The sequence below is a fragment of the Priapulus caudatus genome, unplaced genomic scaffold, assembly GCF_000485595.1.
Source record: "Priapulus caudatus unplaced genomic scaffold, Priapulus_caudatus-5.0.1 Scaffold529, whole genome shotgun sequence".
NCBI classification, from domain to species: Eukaryota; Metazoa; Priapulida; class Priapulimorpha; order Priapulimorphida; family Priapulidae; genus Priapulus; species Priapulus caudatus.
The window spans coordinates 93,523-99,910 of record NW_014577590.1 but is presented as its reverse complement, the minus strand read 5'-3'; the positions used below and the strand labels follow the sequence as shown (position 1 = coordinate 99,910).

At 45.3% G+C, this 6,388-nt stretch overlaps 1 long non-coding RNA gene across 5 annotated transcripts; it reads right to left on the bottom strand.

Moving 5' to 3' along the window:
- Nucleotides 1-401: 401 nt before the first annotated feature.
- LOC106811340 lies at nucleotides 402-1,292 on the bottom strand. Of its 5 annotated transcripts, none has more exons than XR_001394132.1 (4): nucleotides 1,055-1,292; nucleotides 905-956; nucleotides 686-819; nucleotides 402-482 (listed from the first exon to the last, which is right to left on the bottom strand). It is a non-coding gene; the product is annotated as an uncharacterized LOC106811340 (long non-coding RNA). The 5 variants fall into 5 exon arrangements; XR_001394130.1 differs by having other exon boundaries at nucleotides 686-807; nucleotides 1,055-1,272; XR_001394133.1 differs by having other exon boundaries at nucleotides 686-790; nucleotides 1,055-1,271.
- Nucleotides 1,293-6,388: the final 5,096 nt, after the last annotated feature.

The window sequence follows — 6,388 nt, the reverse complement described above, 5'->3', positions numbered from 1 at the left end:
CTCTCTCTCTCTCTGTATTTTTCTCTCTGCCTCTCTCTCGCTCTTTCTCTCTCTCTCTCTCTCTCTCTCTCTCTCTCTCCACTTCCTACTCTACAAGGCACAGCCGAGTTACGAACAAAATGGTTCTAAAATTTCGTTTGTAAATACATTCTGCGAATATCCTAGTCCAAATTAATTATAGCTTCCTTTCATTCTCACTATAAACCCCATAATAACCCGTATAACCTCTCCCAATAGTCAGCGTACGTTAAATATATACCATATATACACTATACCACACAATCTAGTACCTGCAACATATCGCTAATGCTAGAAAACACCAGCAGATTCATGATATAGATTCATAACATATGTGTGCTATAGTATAATAAATAGTACCTACGTTAAAAATGAACTTTTTGGTATGCTCAACTGGCGAGCGGTGCACGACGTTGCCTCGAAAACATGTTGATTCTCCGTGTCCTTCAGCGACGTGATTTGCACTAGAAATTTGACGTGCACGAATTTAATATCTGGTTTACATGAACTCAGAAAAGTGGAGAACTAATCAGGGGTGATTGACTCACATATCGACTATTTGGCAATGTTGCCCAGGCTGACAGGTTAACAGGTATAATGGACAATAATTATATATATTATAAATGTTGTATATATATATATATATATCTCATATAATAACACCTACGTATATCTCTGTGCACCTCTTGGTATGTTCAACTGGAGACCGGTAACCACTCAATCATTGCACGACGCTGCCTCGAAAACGTCATAAATCTCCGTATCCTCCAGTCTGGCGATGGACAATGCCTGACATATAGACTTTACCGTTAATTATACCCTATCACTAAGTCATACTATAACCACGCATCTTTATGCAAATATAACGCATGAAAAGGGTACTTACAATTTAACTCAGTCAGGTATGTGTGTGTTATCCTGATTAATCCATTTATATGCTGTAATTAAACGAGTAAACGACATGAATTAAGTATGAAATTATAACAACTACGGAAGCTTCAGTTGAGCAAGAATTCCTGTATATTTATTTACTCACGTTAGCTGTAATTGTGCGCATTCGAAGTTGTGTCTTGATCACAGCTTGAATCTTTGACGACAGAAACACAGAGAGAACATGGCGGGGACTCTTCGGACCACGTGTATACTGACCGTGATATATCTCGCAAGAGAGAAGCCCGTCACGGCGTGACGAAAGTCCAAGTGATTCATTCATATATGCGCGCTTCATATGTTGAACATACTGGCAGGCTAAAGAATTAGGTTAGATTTAAGTTTTTAAACCCAAACTTGTTCGCGTCCGTGCTTCTCTCGCGCGCTCTCTCTCTCTCCCTCTCTGCGTTCCTCTCTCTCCTACTTGCCTTCTTCTTTCTCCTCTCTGCCTTCCTGTCTCCCCTCTGTCTTCTCTCTCTCTCACTCCTTTCCTTTTCCCCGCTATTATCCTTCGCCTTTCTGTGTGTGCACGCGTGCGCGCATGTTTATTCTTAGGTCTCTCTCTGTGTCTCTCGCACGCTCTCTCTCTCTGTCTCTCGCACGCTCTCTCTTTCTCTCTCTCTTTCTCTCTCTCTCTCTCTCTCTCNTCCTCACCACCTTTCTCCTTCTCCCTTCCTGTCTCCCTCCTCTTTCTCCACCACCTTCTCCCTTCATCTCTTCCTCCTTCTCCACCAGCTTCTCCCTCCTCATTCTCCACCACCTTCTCCCTTTCTCCCCTTTCTCCTCCTTCACCATCTTCTTCGCCAGCTGCAGAATGAGACGTCACGAACAGGCGCACATTACATCTGCATTGGTATAACACAAACACGTGATTAAAATATGCTAATTATCTCCTGCTACCGGCCCTGATTATAGATAAACCCCACTGAGATTGACCGGGCCGCGCACGTAGAATTTATCAACGTGCATTATTCAAATAAGGAGGGGGCGGTCGAGCGTAGGAAGGAGGAAAGGGGGCGTGCTGTCTAGTGCTGCATTAAGTCAATGTTCAAGTCTGTGTGCAATGCGATGATGAAATGACGACGACCTTTTCTTGTCAAAGGCTCACGCTCTAGCGATTGTAAACTGCTTCTGACGACGGCGCGACCCCTCATTTACAGAGTGCCATTTGCTGCGTGGTTGTAGAGTGAGGTAGAGCCCAGCTGGGTGCCGTGAGATTGACCGGGGATGAATGGAGGTGATCACCGTCTGTCGAATGTCTCTAAACTTGCGCATCGTGCTCTACTCTACTCTACTCTCTCGCACGCAAAAGCGATCCTGATGCTTCTCTCGGCGGTGAACAAATACCGCGAAAATGCTGCGCCGTGCATCTGCTGGCTGCCATCCATATAGCGGCTGCCAGCTCTACCCGTGTAGCCAATGGGCTGTCCTCCATAACCCGGAGGTTGCTGCAGATGGAGCCACGCCGACTGAGTGCAATGTGTGATATGATATCAACCATACATATATCAGCTCGAGGTGGAGCCGTGTTTTATATAATACCTCGGCTACACGCAGCGATTCGAAACGTCTTCCTGATTTATTTCGTGAGTTTCGGGGCACGGGTTGTATTGAATGGCGACGCGCACACTTGCAATACACCGGGGGTTGGTAACAGTGTAGTGCACTGCAATACACTTAGGTGGCCGCAGGTATAGTTCACTGCAATACACGTAGGAGGTAACAATGTCGTGCACTGCAATACACGTGGCAAACAGTGGTCGTGCACTGCAATACATTAGGTGCGCAGTGTAGTTCAACTGCAATACACGTAGTTGGCGCAGCTGTATGTACATGCAATACACGTAGGTGCCAGCAGTTGTAGCGTTTTCGCTATGGCACCGGTGCGCATAGAGATAGGTTGCGCATGACGTCATTCTATGCATCTCGTCTGTAGCGGTTCGTTGTCTGACGTCGAACAGCTTACATTGGGCTCTTGTGCGCCTTCATCAGGGGTCACTTGCTGTAATCTGACCTTCATTCAGGGCCGTCACTTATGATCCTATTAGAAAATGTATGGATTCCGGTTATAGCCTTCTTGTACAAGATGTGCTGTTATTAGCTTTTTATGGTGGACAGTAAGCCGAGACAGTTGAATGAATGGCAAAAGAGACGTGTCCGTTTTCTGCTAGCTACTTTATGGCATCAATAAAATGCCGTTTTGTATTATGAGTTTACTATCTCAACCGTTCTTTGATTTCATTTTTTGTGTTTGGCTGGCGGGTACGGTATGGTCGTGCGTGCGTGCTGTGTTTGTTTGGCGGGCGGGTACGCGTATGGTCGGGTGCGCTGTGTTTGTGTTTGGCGGGCGGCTTACGGTATGGTCGTGCGTGCGGTGTGTTGTGTTTGGCGGCGAGTATGGTCGTTCGTGCCGTGCGTGTGTTGTGTTTTGTAGTGTGCCAGTATTTGCTATTCGCGGTCTTACAATAAATGATTACAAATCTAAAAGGGCTCAAATGGGATAGATAATTTTTTATTTGCATGATAAAAATTGTAAATTTTTTTATGACGTGCAAGAAATTTTCAAACGTTATAGAAGAGGAATAACATTTTTAAATGAAGTTTCTCGTTTAATTTTATTCTCATTGAAGGGTAGTGTAAGGAAAGACAACTGTTAATGTCCTACGATTATATCATCTAACGATTCTTATCTAACTAATATTTTACAGACAAGTATAATGCATATGTATTTATAAGTACAGACAAACGAAAACACAGGGATCTACATTGAACTTAATCCAGTGCATTGTTTCTGGGTGCTGTAAAACCCACATCAATACTGAAACCACGGTCCCGTGAGCACCATTACTTACAGTATCATTATCAATACCCATATAAGTCAGTATAAATAGATTCGATACTTATAAGGGGACATATAATCCTATTCGTATAAACAGTGATTTTTTTTGCCAAACAATATACTATATTCCTCTGCTACATGTCTATGCAAAGAACATCACATAAACAAGCTTAGAAATTACCAGCCACCTGGTGATCCTCTAGCGTACTATTCCTTGACCGGCGTTGCGGCGAATCGTACAGGCGTTATAGGCGAATCGTCTTATTACCCCAGAATCACAGATAACGACATCCCACCTGATCCCACCCAAATATCGTTTGAAAACATAATGCGTTTGCATCAGGATGTTTATAATCGAAAATATACGTAAACTTACGAACCATTGATTATTTTTCGAATCTATTAATTATCGTCAGCTGCGAAGACACAAGACTGACATACGCCAACGCGAGTGTGTCTGAAAAGTAATGTTAATTACGCTAGCTACCGTAAACAGCGGTTTCAGACTGCTCAACACATGGACCTTTCAGATATAACGACGATCAGGCCATGCATGACAAGCGGATAATAGGAGGAATCCATCGCTAAGGCAGCAATATAATATTAATTAATTAATTAATGAAAATAGAATATAATATTACGAATAGTAGGAGTAAAGACGCACACACCGATTTACCAAGATATCGTTTTTATCGTTTACCAATTATTCTAAACGTAGAGATAAAGGCAGACAGCCGAGGACGGTGCACGTGCACATCACGTGCAGCGGCAATGATAACGATCCACACAGAAGCGAGAGAAGCAAAGAAATGGCGGCCGGTAGTAGCCGGTCCGTGACTATCCGCGTAGCGACCTTCGCCTTGATCCGAGCCTTGATTAGTCGGTCTGCTGAATTCCAATACCCTCTGTATACTAGCCGCTGTCATTTCTCCCGACTCTTGTTGTGATTTTGATGGAAAAATAACAGTTGTTATCGCTACCGTGATTGCGCAAAACTGTTGCCAATTAGCACGTGTATGGTAATTTTATATTATATGGCCTACAGCCTAAAATTACCATATATTTATATATATATATATATAAATATCACGGGTTAATAATGACAATTTGCGTCATCATTAACCCCTGATATATATATACAGGAGTGAATAATAATAGATTATAATCTATTGATCCACGAATAATCTATATTATTATTGCACTTCGCTGATATACTTATATAAATAAACTGGATATATATATATATATATATATATATATATATGATATTACACGCGGAATCATCGCATTCTTTACCGCGTTTGGTCAGATCTATTTTGTTATACAGGCGGCGTCGGCCGATGTGTGTATCTTACGGACGAAGATGATCTCTCGCACACACACACATACACACGTACGTCCCCACACATACGCCCAACCCACCACATTACGCCAACACCACACATACGCCAACACGCACACAACACACGCCAACACGCACACACACACTCAACATGCACACACGTACGCCAACACGCACAGCACACACGCCAACATCACACACATACGCCAACACCGCACACACAAAACACGCCAACACGCACATACACACGCCAACATGCACACACGTACGCAACATTGCACACACGTACGCCAACACGCCCACACATACGAAAACACGCCCACACATACGCCAACACGGCCCACACATACGTCAACACGCTACACAGCGTACGCGCCACACATAACATGATACGCCCAACACGCGCAAAGTACAGCCAACATGCCACACACTATACGCAACACGCCCACATCATACGTCAACACGCACACTACGTGACGCCCACACATTAACATGATACGCCAACACAGCTGCAAATGTACCCAACATGCACACACGTACGCCAACACGCCCACACATACGTCAACACGCACACACGTACGCCCACACATAACATGATACGCCAACACGCACACATGTACGCCAACATGCACACACGTACGCCAACACGCCCACACATACGTCAACACGCACACACGTACGCCCACACATAACATGATACGCAACACCGCCACATGTACGCACGCAACCACACGTACCCCAACAACGCACACACGTAACGCAACACGCCACAACACGTACGCCACACGGCCCACACACACGCCAACATGCACACACGTACGCAACACGCACACACAAACCCCGTCAACACGCACACACATACGCACACACATAACATGATACGCCAACACGCGCACATGTACGCACGCCCACACGTACGCCAACACGCCCCAACACATACGCCAACACGGACACACGCACGACGCCCACACATACGCAAACCACGCCCACACGTACGCCAACACGCACACACGTACCCAACAAGCGACACACGGTCGCAGCCACGACGTCCTCACACACAGCCCCGGCCAACACCTGGCCGACACGTACGCCAGATCAGCACGCACGTTACGCCACACGGCTGCACATTTTCCCGACACACTACACGCTGCGACGCCACACATACGCCAGACCACCGGACACACGCACGACGCCACACACACGCCAACACGCACACATGTACGCCAACATGCACACACGTACGCCAACACGCCCACACA